Source organism: Homalodisca vitripennis, unplaced genomic scaffold, assembly GCF_021130785.1.
Source record: "Homalodisca vitripennis isolate AUS2020 unplaced genomic scaffold, UT_GWSS_2.1 ScUCBcl_3719;HRSCAF=9429, whole genome shotgun sequence".
NCBI lineage: Eukaryota > Metazoa > Arthropoda > Insecta > Hemiptera > Cicadellidae > Homalodisca > Homalodisca vitripennis.
In genome coordinates this window covers 164,707-180,206 of record NW_025779919.1, presented here as the reverse complement: position 1 = coordinate 180,206, position 15,500 = coordinate 164,707, and positions in this window count along the sequence as shown.

The following is a 15,500-nucleotide window of genomic DNA, read 5'->3' as shown; positions in this document are numbered from 1 at the left end:
ACCGTCAAATATTTTTATATTTGTGTGTTGGTGAACGATAAATGCAACCAAGTAAATATTTTCTTCAAATTTTAATTCAATAAAACAGCCTTCCAATGCTTTATCCATTAAACATGTTTCCAATGAGGGTGTATTATATTGTGCTGATATTTAGAGAGGATCACAACACCTCCACCTACTGTGCTAGAGCGTCAATTAAAGTAATTTACAATATAATTTTCAATATTTATTCTTGAAATTTCAGAGCTTTTCATTTTGTGGTCACACATGGCAACTACATGTGATGGAAATTCATCCAGTGTGATCTGTAAGCTATGTATTTGTGATGGTAGGTTTTGTTTATTAATATGAAACATAAATACGGTTTTCTAAATAATTTTGGTGTGAGGTAGTCTTGAGTATTTGATCATTGTGTTTAACTCACAAACAGCTGAAACACTATCCATAGAGCTCTCAATCTTATTTACACAGAGTGACCCCACACTCTCACCACTCGTAGCTCAATACACAGTCGAGGTTGACTGATAAGGGTACAGCACAATATCCTTTGAAGTTAGTGAAAATACAGCGATCTCTAATTCTGTTGTGGGCTCCGAGAATGTCAGTGCTCTAGAAGAAAACTCTGAGGAGATCTAAAAGAGGAGATTAAAGAGCGCTCCAAGGAGGTCAGTATCATCAAAGATGGTACCAATGACTTTCACTTCTCAAGGGGCTTCAAGGAAGTCTGTCTTAATGCACGGTCAAGATAATTGTAATTTACAGACTGACAAATTTGTATACTTATTTAATCCATCAAATCTTGTAGTCTTTGAATAAGACCTTTGTGTATTAACCCATTTCTAAATTGCTTGAAGGGATTTTGAAAATGTGAGATGATTGTGACGTTGACTTCAGTATTTAGTTAGAACATTATTAAGTTGGTGATGAAAATATCCATATCTGACCCACCCTATTGGTAAGCACATTGTGTTCAATCCTCTCTATTTGAAGTGCTCGGTTAAATGCAGAAAAGCAATGTTATAATTATCAGAGGTTGGGTTTTTTAAATATATTTTTTTAGTTATCGAACTGAATGCATTGATGAATCAAATCCATTTTTCTGCAGACCCAAATGACTTGTCAGGCAATAGAAAATGGTTCGCTTGCCAAAGGTTCTCCTGAAAAACCATGGTCTCACCAGTAGTCATGTGGTGAAAATCATCAAGATCTGAGGATATGCTATACGCAAATCCCACCGATTTATCATACCAGTACTCTTCTACAGCTGTGGACATATGTTTAGCACATACATTCAGTTTATTAGAGTTCTCTTCTTTCTTTAAATCATTGCTACAAATACTTCGTATAATTTTAGTAATTAAAGTGGGCAAGTTAAACTTTTTCTCTGTAATTTAAATTGGACATGTTAACCACCTTTCAGTTAATTTCAGGATTGTTTTTCCTGTATTTCTCAACAGCTCCCCTGTTAACCTCTAAATATTTTTGACAGTATTTTGCAAACTGAATCTTGAACCGTTTCCTACATTTTGTACTTTTAGATTTATGAGTTGAATAGACTCATCTGATTTGAGAACAAAGGTAGATTCTAGGTTCAAGAGATTAAATTCAGCAAGGCTAGGTTTAACTTGTTCAGGAAAAACAACTGGGATGGGCATAGTTGAGAAAAGCCAATCTAAGAAGGGCCAAGTTCAGAACAACTATCTTTTGACCAGAAAACTGAAGGAGTTGGGAACGAAGCTACTGGTGAAGCAAAGTTGGTGGGTCGCTCGCAAAGAATAAGTATATCGAAATGGCCATCCATGTCATCACCAGAAATCTTGTCTTTTAACCCCCATAACAGGCTAATAGATTCCCATCACAAAACAGCTCAACTATGAGTTCACTGAGAGCAGGTTTCAACGTCTCAGTAACATATTTTTGTTTACTACTATAAGTAATATTATTGGTGGACAATGTGTGTGAAGCTAAAAATCATATGCATAATGTAAAATATCACACTTTTATTTGAGCTTAATTGATGCTCGATACTCATTTATTACTGGTAAATACAGAAAGTTGAATCATGAGGTTCATAAAAGGTATCATACAAGATAATTAAGATTACAATAAAGATTTCAAAATTGTGAAGCTAATTGCTGTAAAACTATTTTAAGTGCAATTTCAATGTCTATATCATCCAAGCTTTCTAAAAGAACCAATAAGTTAAATATGTAAAATCAAAATTGTTTATAAAAGAGTTTCTTAAGATACACTATCTTTACATGAATACCAAAACCATAAACAGTTATAACATTGACTACTTTTTCTATTCTATATTCCCGTTATTTCATTTAGTGATCAAGAAATGTTGGTAAAATTTTTTAAGTGACAAAGTTAAATCTTTTTATAAAGCTAAAAAGGATTTTAAGTAGAAAAAATTGGTTAATTTCGGGCAAAACTAAAGCAGTTTTCGTTTTTTGCCATGTAAACTTTTCTGACCACCAGGTGTTGCCAAGATTTCAAGTCTTGCGTCAGATGAGGGATGATCTGCGTCTAGAAATTTACATAAAACTATATGCTAGAGTAGAGTTCCTGAACATGAAAATGTTAACTTCACGTCATGTTATGTGCAATGGAAAACTGAACAAGTAAAGCACCTAAAAGGTAAATCCTTGAGTGACCTCTTCGATCAAAATATAAAACACGAACAAAAAGTGTGGCGAGACCTACTTCAGCACCTTCTTGACATGACATTATTTCTTGCTGAGGAGAGGGTTATCTTTCCGAGATGAATGTTGAATCTGATGCTGTTGCAGACTTGACTCCTGAAATCTGGAGTCATGTTCGTCTGAAGGGATCCAAAAGTAGTCGGTGTCGAAGAACAAAGACACTCAAAACAAACCTTCCGTATCACTTTGACATCAGACACCCAGACTGCAAAAAGTAATGCAATCTAGGTGAAGATATTCTCATTGTCTCATCAGGTGTATATTTGAGCGTACTACAATGTTGACCGACACGATACCAAAGCCAGGTGGAGCAACCGTGTCTTCTACACATAAAGCAGCTATGGTGGGAAGGGCTGATTCGATGCGAATGTTGAATTTAGCTCCAGTTCCTCTTACATGCAGCATCTGAAATCTGATGCTGTTACAGATTTGACTTCTGAAATCTGGTGTCATGTTCGTCTGAAGGTTTTCATGTTTTCCGAAGTGACAGCAAAAAAATTGGCGACTGCACAAATGGGAACTTTCTAGGCATTCTTTAATTACGAGAAATTAGGGAAATTAATTCTCGTATTAGGGAAATATGATCCTCTTCTTAATGAACATCTGAAGAAAGTGTGGCATTATCACGATACTGGGAAAAAAGCTCAAAGTTTCATACTTATATAATTATATACTTAAATGGGCTCATACTAAACCCCCTAAAGAGACAAAAAATTCTATTTAGTTAAAACTTATGTTAGCTTTGTTAAATTACTACGGATTTAATGATTAAATAAACTATCACGGAACGCACATATTGCTTTTTATCTAAAAGTCATGAGTTACAAGGTGAGGCTGAAAACTAATTTTACATAAAGACATTTAAATTTGATGTTATCCCTTTCAATTTACTCCCCTCCTCAATCTCTACACTGGTCCTTGGAAATTGCCCACTGTGCGTTACATTACAACGCTGTAGATCATTTTCCGTAACCCTGTTCATGACTTCTGTCCATTTTTCTTGTACTGCTTCAGTCTCAAATCTTGTTCCTTTCAAAGCTGACTTCGACGTTAGGGGACAAAAACAATTCACAGGGGGCCAGGTCATGTGAGTAGGATGATCTACGACGGGGATGTTGGGTTTGTCTTCATTGACAAAGCTTTATGAGCTGGAGTATTGTCCTGGTGGTTATCCATGACTTGTTCTCTGTATCCTGTTTTTTCCTTACACGCTCATGTACAGTAATCAGGACGATGATTTAGTAATTCTGATTCATTTTAGAACAAAGCTAATGAACTTCTCATTGTTAGCATCAGTTTTTGATGACAATGGTCTGCCAATGCGTGTGTTGTCACTCGTGTCTTTGGGGCCATCTTTAAATCGAAACACTAAAAAAAAATGTCAAAAATGTAAACTTTACAAAAAAATGTAATCGAGTACGGTGACACTAACTGATCTTTGCACCACAGAAAACCCTTTGGCTGTTAGTTTTACTTGTTTTGATATCAACATGTATGATACGAGGGGGTACCCAAAAAAAACTGGAATTATTTTATAAAAATTATATATTATCAAATTTTTTACAATACAACCTTATCTCCTTCAAAATAATCTCCATTACAACTAATACACTTGTCCCAACGGTATTTCCATTGATCAAAACATTTTTTGTAGTCATCTTTAGAAATGGCTGCAAGCTCGAGCTTCGTTTTTTTCTTAACCTCTTCAACGCTGTCAAATCGTTGACCTTTCAAGCCTCTTTTCATGTGTGGAAATAAAAAAAAGTCGTATGGAGCGAGGTCAGGCGAGTAAGGTGCGTGGGGCAGCGGAACCATGCCGTTTTTGGCTAAAAACTGCCTAACTGAGATGGCTGTGTGTGCCGGTGCGTTGTCGTGGTGGAAGAACCAGTCTCCAGTCTGCCACAAATCGGGTCTTTTCTGGCGAACACTGTTGCGCAATCTTCTTAAAATCTCCAAATAAAATGTTTGGTTGACAGTCTGACCTGGAGGAACAAACTCAGAATGAACAATGCCTTTAGCATCAAAAAAGCAAATCAACACGGTTTTGAAGTTTGATTTGACTTACCGACATTTTTTTGGACGAGGTGAAGATGGCGACTTCCATTTGCTTGAGTGTTGCTTCGTTTCTGGGTCATAACCATAGCACCATGACTCATCACCAGTAATTACCTTTTCCAGAAAATCGGGATCATTTTCGAGATGTTCTTTTAGAAGGCGGCAAGTTTCAACTCGATGTGCCTTTTGATGGTCAGTCAGAAGTCGAGGAACAAATTTGGCAGCAACCCTTTTCAGTCCTAAATCTCCTGTTAAAATTCGCTGAACCGAGCTCCAAGTTAACCCACTACTCTCTGATAGTTCCTCAATTGTCTGTCGACGGTCGGTGAGCACAAGTTCACGAATTTTCTCAACATTTTCGTCCGTTCGAGAGGTTGATGGACGTCAAGAACGAGGTTTGTCTTCAATCGACATATCGCCATTTTTAAATCGAGCGAACCACTCGTAGACCTGAGTTTTCCCCATAGCATCATCTTTGTAAGCTGTATTCAACATTAAAATAGTTTCTGCAGCATTTTTACCAAGTAAAAAACAAAATTTCACAGCTGCACGTTGTTCACTTAAACTTGCCATGACAAAAAAAGAAACAAGAACAAAACAGGGTTAGCGAAAATAGTCACTACGAACGAACAGAATGCACTAGGACAACGGAACTGGGGTCACTGAGCTCGCAATGGGTTGCGCGACACACGCCTAGTGGCAGGAATGTGTACTACACGCTGCCGGCTGCCAGCAATACAATACAATTTGGGTACCCCTTCGAATATCTGCATTGCAGCTTGCGTACTATGAAAGTAAAAACATATACATTTTCTCAGTTTTAGCCCTTTGGCTAACATAGACCAAATACCTGAGGAATAGATATAACTGACCAGAAAGCAAAGGTTGTTCACTGCAACGGTCTTGAAATAAATAGTACAACTATAAAAGATGCAACAAATATGTACTGAATTTAAAAATTTTTCTTAAGGTTTTTAATGAATTGAATATAAATCAAACTAAACTACAAAATTTGTCTATAAAAGATACTGAGGGAGGTTGTTCTCTTACCCATATACAAGAGTGACCTAAGGACCCAATGCAGTGATTTCCAACCAATTTCATTACTCTCAACTTTCTTTAAAATAACCTTGCTACACTTTGACCCCAAAATTAATAGAGTTCTTCCTTGGATGAAGAGGGACCTATGTACTGATGGAGAGATTCCATACGAGCCCTGGCCTGGCGATGCGCAGTGATCTACTTGTCATTTGGAGGAGTGGGGGTAACGCTTCCTCAGTCTGTATCGCGGAGCTGTGTAGTGCGGACCTCGCGCTTGCTTGTTCAACACTCTTCTTGCCTCTGTGATACTTGCACTGTTTTGCCGCCGTTACTGCTTATAGGATTTCCGTGTGATATTTCTGAAATGGCGGGTGTAAACTTCATGAAAAAAGTTGGAAGTGGTAAATTATATCATAGCCAAGCTCGAGAAATCCTAGCAAACGTTTATGAATACATGAAAAATGAGAAAGAAAGTGGCGCCGCAATAAACATAAACAATGTTCTCGTCCATGTAAAAGCTGCAACTGGCGTGCCATTGACAACTATACAAAAATAGTTTCTGAAAGGAAAAAAAGTAATTCAAGACAATGCAGAATTCAGCACTCCGAAAAAGAATCGAAATCGTACAAAACCTAAAACCGATCTAGACAATTTCAATGTAGGTGTTATTAGGAGGACTATAAATGAATTTCACCGAATTCATGGCGAAAGACCAACAATAAAATCTCTGCTATCTGTTCTGAAGAGTTCAATTAATTTTAGAGGTAGTTCTTTCTCTCTTCGATGCATTTTAAAGAAAATGAATTTTAGATGGAAGAAGACTACTAATGACAGAAAAGTATTGGTAGAAAAAATTAACATCCCAGAGAAAAGAGTAATTTTTTTGAAAAAAATTACTCAGTACAGATCTGAGAACAGACCCATTATTTATATGGATGAAACTTATATCCATACGACTCATGCAACCCCTAAAGCCTGGACTGACGACAGCAATGAGGGATGTAAAGTACCAGTTAGCAAAGGAAAAAGATTAATTATAGTACACACTGGAAACGAGAAAGAGTTTATAAAAAAAACGCGTTGCTAACTTTTGAATCAGGCAAAAAAACCAGATTACCATAATGATATGAACTTTGCAAATTACGAGAAATGGTTGAAAATTAAATTAATTCCCAATCTCCCTAAACATTCTGTTATTGTGATTGACAATGCCCCATACCACAATGTCGAAATTAACCGAGCGCCAACATCTAATTCCAGAAAAGGTGACATGATTAAATGGCAATCAGACAGAAATAAACCTAAATTTAAAATGTTCAAAATTGATGCAATTTTGGCTGAACACGGTCATTCAACTCTGCGTTTACCTCCCTACCATCCCGAACTTAATCCCATATAAATGATATGGAGTGTCATGAAACAGAGGGTTGCTAAACGTAATATGTCTTTTTCAATGGAAATAATAAAGCAGCTTGTGGAAACAAAATTTGAGGAAATAACTACTGAAGAATGGTTATCTTGTGTAAACCACGTCAAAAAAGTAGAGGAAGACTACATTAGGTTAGAGCCTCAAATTGACGAAATGACAGAACATATCGTCATTAATTTGCAAGATGATAGTGACAGTGACAGCAGCATGAGTGAGAGTGGCAGTGATGATGATAATGGTGACTTTAATCTAAGTGGGATCGAAGCTCTACCACAGTAACCAGTTTACAGCATTCAGTAAGTAAACAAAATTATTGTTCTTAAATATTTTAATTGTTACTATTGGAAGTATGTTAACTATACTGCCAATGTTAAATTTGTCTAACATGTGTTTAAATAATCGTACGCAGCACGCAGATCCAGCTCACTGACAATAGTGACAGTGGTAAGCTTTGTGGCGCGGCGGCAGTCAGCCCCTCTCAGAAGTCAGAATATTCTTTATTACAATTTCTTTAAGAAATGCAATGGTGTCAAAACAATACTGTATACAATATATGAGTAAATACATAAAATTGTAATACAATACATAACATCAAGTCCAGGTCGTTTGATAAAATTCATCCATGGAATAGATTGGATTGTTCAACAAGAGGTTCTTCAGTCTGTTTTTTAGTGTTGCACCAGTTTCCTGTCTGAAGTCTTGTGGTAGGTGGTTGAGGATTTTCATACCGGCATATATTGGTTTTCTTGCATATAGAGAAGTTCGATGAGCTGGGAGGTTGAAACGGGTTGCATGTCTTGTATTATAGTTGTGAAGGGCTGATCCTTGAGCTGGTTGTTTGATTGATGCATAGTGTACCACCTCACAAATGTACATTGCATACACAGTCAAGATTTTAAGACTTTTAAAATGTTCTCGGCAGCTCTCCATAGGATGTAGGCTTAGTATAGTTCTTAATGCTCTCTTTTGTAATATTAGTATCCTGTTCATATTGGTCTTGGTAGTACCACCCCATGCGGCTATGCCATACATTATGCGAGTTTCACAGAAAGCATGGTAAATGATTTTTGCTATTTCTGGAGTGCCAATTTGCGTCATTCTTCGAATTAAAAATATGCCAGTGTTCAACTTCCTGCATACACTGTCAATGTGGGCTGTCCAGGTAAAGGAACTGTCGATGGTAATGCCCAGGAAGCATGCGGTCTCTTCCACTTCCACCTCAGGTAATGCTGGTTCCTCCCTTCCTCTTCTACCAAACATGATTTGCTTTGTTTTTTGTGTGTTTATAACTACTAGGTCATTTTCGTGGCAGTATTGAGTGGCTAGGTTTGTAGCAATAAATGCGCTTATCTGAAGTGATTCAATACTTTCTTTGCCCAGCACAAGGGTGGTATCATCAGCGTACATTATTGGGGTACAGCTGTCTCTTAGATATGCTGGTAGGTCATTTGTGGTAAGGATGAAGAGAGCAGGGCCCAGAACAGAACCTTGGGGTAACAGGTTCCCCTCTTTTGACGGCTTCTCCCACTCCGTACCACACCACTCCCCTGTCGCGCTTCTCAGGGCCCGTATGGAATCTCTCGATGTATACTCTAGGACCTTTCTGTCACGAGTCATGGCACAAACAGACAGCATGATTTTAAGAAGGAATTGTTAGGTCTTTATTATTAATAATTATTAAACATAAAGTGGAATATGGGTTAGTTAAGCAACTTTGAATAAATAATGATACTATTAGTACTTGAACTTGTCCGTTTGTATATTATTTTAACAGCCAATTTTTACAATTCAGTACAATATTTTTACAATAAACTACACAAATTCTCCATCATACAATTCAATTAATAACATTAACACGTCTTAGGTAAAAATTTCAGTCATGACAATACTATGATTGTTTCTGTTCTCCTCACTGCTTCTGTATCCTGCAAGAATAAGTCAATATACATTTCATGGTCATATTTGTCAATAATTTCATATTTTATCTTGAGAGTACATTGATTTGAGTTTGCATTATTATAAATGTCCAAACTTAGTCTAACATCACTAGTCTTCAAAAATAATGTTTATTAAACAGTAGTTGAAAGTCTTAAATCGTTAATAAAAATAAGTATTTAGTTTCTAATGTATACTATCTTATACGTCCTTCTTAATTTAACAATCTAAAAAGGTTAAAATTTTGTGTCGTAGTAATGCAAAATATTGTTAATAAATTTTATACAAGGGCTCTACAGAAAGTAACGGACATTTGGGCACGGCTTTGGGCATAACTAGAGCACCATCTTGAAGTAAAACAGTTCCTACACTGAGTACACATTCAGCTGTGGCAACATGTGGACTGTTTGGAAAGATGTGTAAAAATGTGTGCTGTAATAGAAAAGGCCACTCACCATTTGTGAGATACATTATATGATTAGGTTTTTGTTTGCGAAAGACCACAAACCATTTTAAATCTGTTACTAATTTTATTATGAGTATAACAAAATAATAATAGGTGAAAGACGAATGAGGCAATAGTGCACTGCTTGAAAACATGGACATTACAATTGTTCATGATAAGGATCAAAGTGGTAGGCCTAATGTTGTGACAATCTGGTAATGAAAAGCAACAAAAAATTCATGAAAATCATTTCATCATTACAGAGCATGAAACTGTAGTAATAAAGCTTGGTTACAGGAAAATATGTGCTAGATGAGTTTAGAAAATCCTTATAGATCACAAAAACAAGACTGTTGCAGCATTGATTTTCTTCGAAAAATTACAACAAAGTTAAAGATTTGCAAGAGCTGATTCCGTACAATGGGAAGCAAGAACATCCTCACAACAAATTCTGGTACTTACATATTAAAGCCACCACAGCAAAGATCTTGTAACCTCTTTGTTTTCACACAGCCACCTTGTTTATATGGTGTCAGCATCAGTTAAAAGAAATTAAGACAGTTTTGAATCAATCTTGAATTCTTTATTGGTTCATTTTCATTTAAATCCTAATGAATACTTCGCTTGTAAATAGTTTTTTGAACTTCTATATTGTTTTGATATTAAATAGTGTTTTATTTTATATTTTCTCACCAAAAATGTAGGTTTAGATTGTCTGCACTTAATAATTATAATTGTTTTTGCAGTGGTGGTGTTAATACTTAATTACCTAAATTCCACAACAGTCATACATTCTGTTTTGTACTTCCTTACACCGGCTTGCTTTGTATGAAAAATAACCAAGCTACATTGGCTACAGACGATAGCCTTTTGATGAACTTCTTAAAACATCACTGTAACTCCTCATTTGTTTATTACAAATCTGTTTGATACGTTAGGTTTTATTGTTAGTTCATTTTTCTGTTTTTGAACGCCATTTACTATTGGCCTCTGGTCAGTTCTTTTTGGTTGGCTGGTGATTCAGTTTTAATAATTATTCTTTATTTTTTAGTAAAGTGTACGTTTCAGAGTTAGTGTACATGGAATAGACACAGAACACAGCACTGTTGTGGTTCCTGATTATGCGTGTCACAATGCTTTGATATGTATAGTTTACTTTAACCTAGAATGTAGATCTCAAAATGTTGTGTTACTGATTGTATTTAACAATGGCAGATGTCTGGAAAATCCTGTTTCCTTCACTGCCCTTTAAATCTGAGTCGAAGTGATGTAAATGGTAACACAACCACCGAGCGGTGACACAGAACCCAGCATGCCATGAGTGGCCAGGAAAGCTGAGAGTACAACCACCTAAGACTTCACTTGAGCTGAGCGAGAAATAAGTTTGGGCCTACCGATAATAACACTTAAGAGGCCTAACGATGGTAAAGGATTAAGGAGCAAAACTTGAGGGGGGAGTTGCTAATTAATAAACTTCTCTAAACACTTGCTGAATTTTGACTATCTTAGCTTTCATTATCGCACCTTAATTTCTTTGTAATAATCGTATTAGTTTAAGAAAATACTTTACGTCATTGTATTTCTCTTTAAAATTACAAATAAAAAATGAAAAAAAGATTGTATTGCAAATGAGGGTGAGACTTGGATGAAGCATATCTGTTATAAGACAAAAAGGAAGACAATGGAAAGGTGTCAGATGCCGAACTACATTTGAATGGAAACCAGTGATTGAAATCGCAAGCATCAGATATAAAACAGATTTTTTTTTAAGATTTTACCATGGCATGATAAGTGCCTTATAAGGATGAATTACAATTATGTCAAATAGCTTAAAAATGTAATATGAAATGTACAAAATATAATTTGGTGTTGCTTAATTTTTCAATAAAATGTTTTATTTCAATTCATATGTTACTTCTGATCAGCCCTTGTAAATAAACTTTTACATTACATTTAGGAACTACATTACTTAGTACATTTAATAATAATAGATAATATGTCATAAATTCAAAACTGAAAGCTGTCATTTTTTTGTTTGGGTTAATAACATTTAAGGTACAATCAATGTGAATGAAAATTAAACAATCGTCAAGCTTGCTATGGCCAGTGCTAACTACCAGAAATAGCAGTAACCCCAAATGAGACAGCCTCACCATGAAATTCTGATTACATAATTGTACGATGTCTGCTAGATAAAGCACTAAACAGAGGCTTTGAACTCTTCCTTACCCAAATATGTAATGTTTCTGGTTGGCATAATTATGTAAAATGTTACTTTTTCTTTTGTTGCAGCCAGCTGATGTTTACTGTTGTTTTGATAGTCACAAGGACAACACTCTCATACGTTGTGTAAAATGGTATGTTTCCATAAAAATGCAAGCTAAATATTGTTCATCTACATCACTGTGAACAATGGAAATAATACTGCTCTCAAAAACATTTTTATTAATGACATCCTATTTTATATACTTTACATGGGCTTTCATAGTGTATATATATATATATATATATATATATATATATATATATATATGTATTTAAGAGTATGGTTTTAGAATTTTTTTTTCGTATAATGAATTTAAACACCCAAAGTGTGATTTTGTGAAGTTTCCTAACTTTCCAAAATACCTCAAGCTATTGCATTTTTTTTTAACCAGCCAAACCATGAAAAGATAAAATGTCTAGGTGCTAAGATGCTAATAAAATTTAATAGGTTAGTTGGTTTGTCAAATGTCAGACTGCCAGAGATACCTCATACAATAGGTACACAATATGTCTGTTTATTTTTAAAATGTATTTGACACTATACAATTTTGTATTTAGTTTTGTCTTCATTGTTATTTTCTGCTCTACACTTATAGAAGCCAATGCCCGTTGTCTGGCCAGAGTTTGATATTTACCAAAGTTAATTTCTGTTTAAATAACATTTAACCCTGGAAGCGTCTATCAGAAATTTCAGTGTGCCCTGGTTTTTTAGGTTTTACAGGGTCTTGTTGTAAATTTTGAATAAAATCTTATATGTAATAAAGTATTATATATAGTTTTTCTTGGTAAAAATTAATAGAATAAAGCTATGTAGTTTTGAAGTAAAAATAAAAATAAATTTATTTTTACAGTATATATTGTATTTAGTATTTTACATGCAAAAAATATATTACAAAACATTATCCGCATTATAATAGAATATAAGATGATTCAACAATCCAAAATAGCCACATTGTAGGAAATTTAGTTGTGAACACAAGAATATATAGTGTTATAGGGTGGAAAAAATGGAATTAATGTTTATGCTTACAGAGAAAAGATCAAAGTGGTAAACTTTTACCAATTTTCAGTTGCTAAGCGACACAATGAATAACCATAATAAAATTTACTTTCATCCAAATTAATGTTTTTTCTACCTTTTTATGAAGCAAGCTGATGTATAACTCAGTTTTTTATTTGAAAAATTAACAAAAACAAAACAAGTTAAAACACTTCAACTTCTGACTTAACAAAGCCAGTCAAGTCAGATTCCATTTTAATGTTATGAATATCACTTTATATACAAGGATCACCTATTCTGAAGTATTATGTAATCAACAGTATGAGAAAGCTTTGCTCAATTTGAACGAAAAAATTCTGAACAAAGAACAAACATCAATCTCCTCTGCACAGAGGTTAACAACAAAATCACATCTGGAAAAACCACACAGATTTTCAACTACAAACAGGATAAAAGAAATAAAAAAACCATTAAACATAGAAGTCAACTTATAGGTTTTTACTGATGTATAATTAAAAGTCCTTGACAGGTAATAATGCATTTAGCAGTAAAATACAAATAGACCCTTTCGGGGACCATTACAATTTGAAAGTTACATGATCGACACCAAATGGATTGGTTGCGCTTCCAGGGTTAAGTAATAAATAATGTCATGTAATAAACAGAAACAAATGTATGACACATACTTCCTTACTGTGGCATGTTTTCTGTTCTTGTTCTTATAATATGAATATAACTATTTTCTAAGTTAGAGATGTAGCCTCACCATAACGTTGAAAAACATAACACAATTAATTTTTTTTATTTCAGCCTCATTGTGGAAAGCCTGCAAAAACCATCACAGAAATTGAGGAAAGATTCTTGATTGCAGTCCTTTTAAATCCTCTTCTTTTACGTCAATATCAAAATGTTCAGGACTTAGGATGTTCAGTCATTAATTCACTTAAACAGCAGATCTCAGAATGACAAGGTTCAAACAGCCAAAATAAATGTTATCAACTATAAGCATCATTATGCTAGATAACATTATAATACAGTTCCTCTAAATAATGCACTTACTTTTGATAAAATAATGCAACCAAAGTTGAAGTATTTCAATGCTTGGAGATGTTTACTTTTATCAGTGAGAACCTTAATATTCTAGCATGATGACCATCTTTCTTTTGTAATACTAACGGCCGAATAGTTTCACTCTGGATGCTATAAGTAAGCAAATTTCTTTGTAATATTCTTGCTAGTTAATTACATGTCACTGTTCAAAAAACTACAAAGAAATCACTTTTCAAGACATCAAATTATACAAACAACTATGTTATATGTGTAGGTCATATGGCTGATAACAACATACTATATTTACAATCTAATAAAAACTCTACTATGGACAAAATTAATGTATCGCACTTAATATTTTAAACATTGCAAAAGACCCTGGGTTTTCTAATAATTCTAAATCCATATTTTAAAAATGTAAGTATATATTACAACTAATTCCAAAGTTCTGGTGGATTTTTAAATTGTAATGAACACAAAATAGTATCCAATGGGATGTTTATTTAAATTTATATCACTACCAAATCATGGTGTAGCATTAATTTTGTCGATCAATAAATATAAATGTTATGTTTTAACACAATAACTGATCACTTATGCTTGGCTTTACTATCTAAATTAACAGAAAGCTTAATAGTTTTGATGTCAATTTCATATTTTTAAACCAATTTTCTTTCAAGATATACATTTTTCCTAAAAATCTGCAATCTCTGTATTGTAAAAAGGGATGATTGCTTACAACTTACAATTAAATTGAATACAACTGTCATTAGAGGCACTGACAGAGTATTTGTGAAGACTGAGAACTTTATTCATAAAAATTAATTATGTACAAATGTTGTTTGGCTGAGTATTGTAAAGAAAGTAAAATATGTTTGTCTATATCAGAAGGATATCAGCAGTTATGTCACTCTCTGAAATGAGTGATATAAAGACAAAAAATTATTTGTTTATCTAACGAGGAACAGTTTACGACAAGCATATATAAAATGATAAAACCTCCAAACATTCTATGTTCAAAGTTTTGTTATTGGCAATGGACTTCCAGTGATAACAGGATGGTTATGGACACTTCCCTTAATTACATTACAGAACAACTTAAAATACAGTGTTTTGAGATATGGTAGTCTGTTCTTTTCTTCAGGAATGAAAACACTTAAAAGTAAATCATAAATATAAAGAATACAAATCAATTATAATGTTGCTAGATGCATCAAAGTCAATAGATAAAACAGAAATACAATACACAATGCTTCCACAACACAAACTGGGCGACAACTGTAGTCAATGATAAATACTGGGTATTGTGTTAGGAGGAGGAATTATAATCTGGATATAATGGTCTTTTGTTTGTTCATCCTGAAGACCTTTAAGATATCTTGAGTTTCATTAGATTTATTTATTATGTGATTGCCAGAAAGATTGTGGAAATTAGATGAGGAATTTAATAACATTTAAATAATTTACAGCACTTATTGTATTGTTGAGTATTTTAAAAACATTCTCAAGATAAAAATTTGTAATTATTTTGAATTTTTAGCAGTTTTCCATACATATCAAAAATGTCAATAT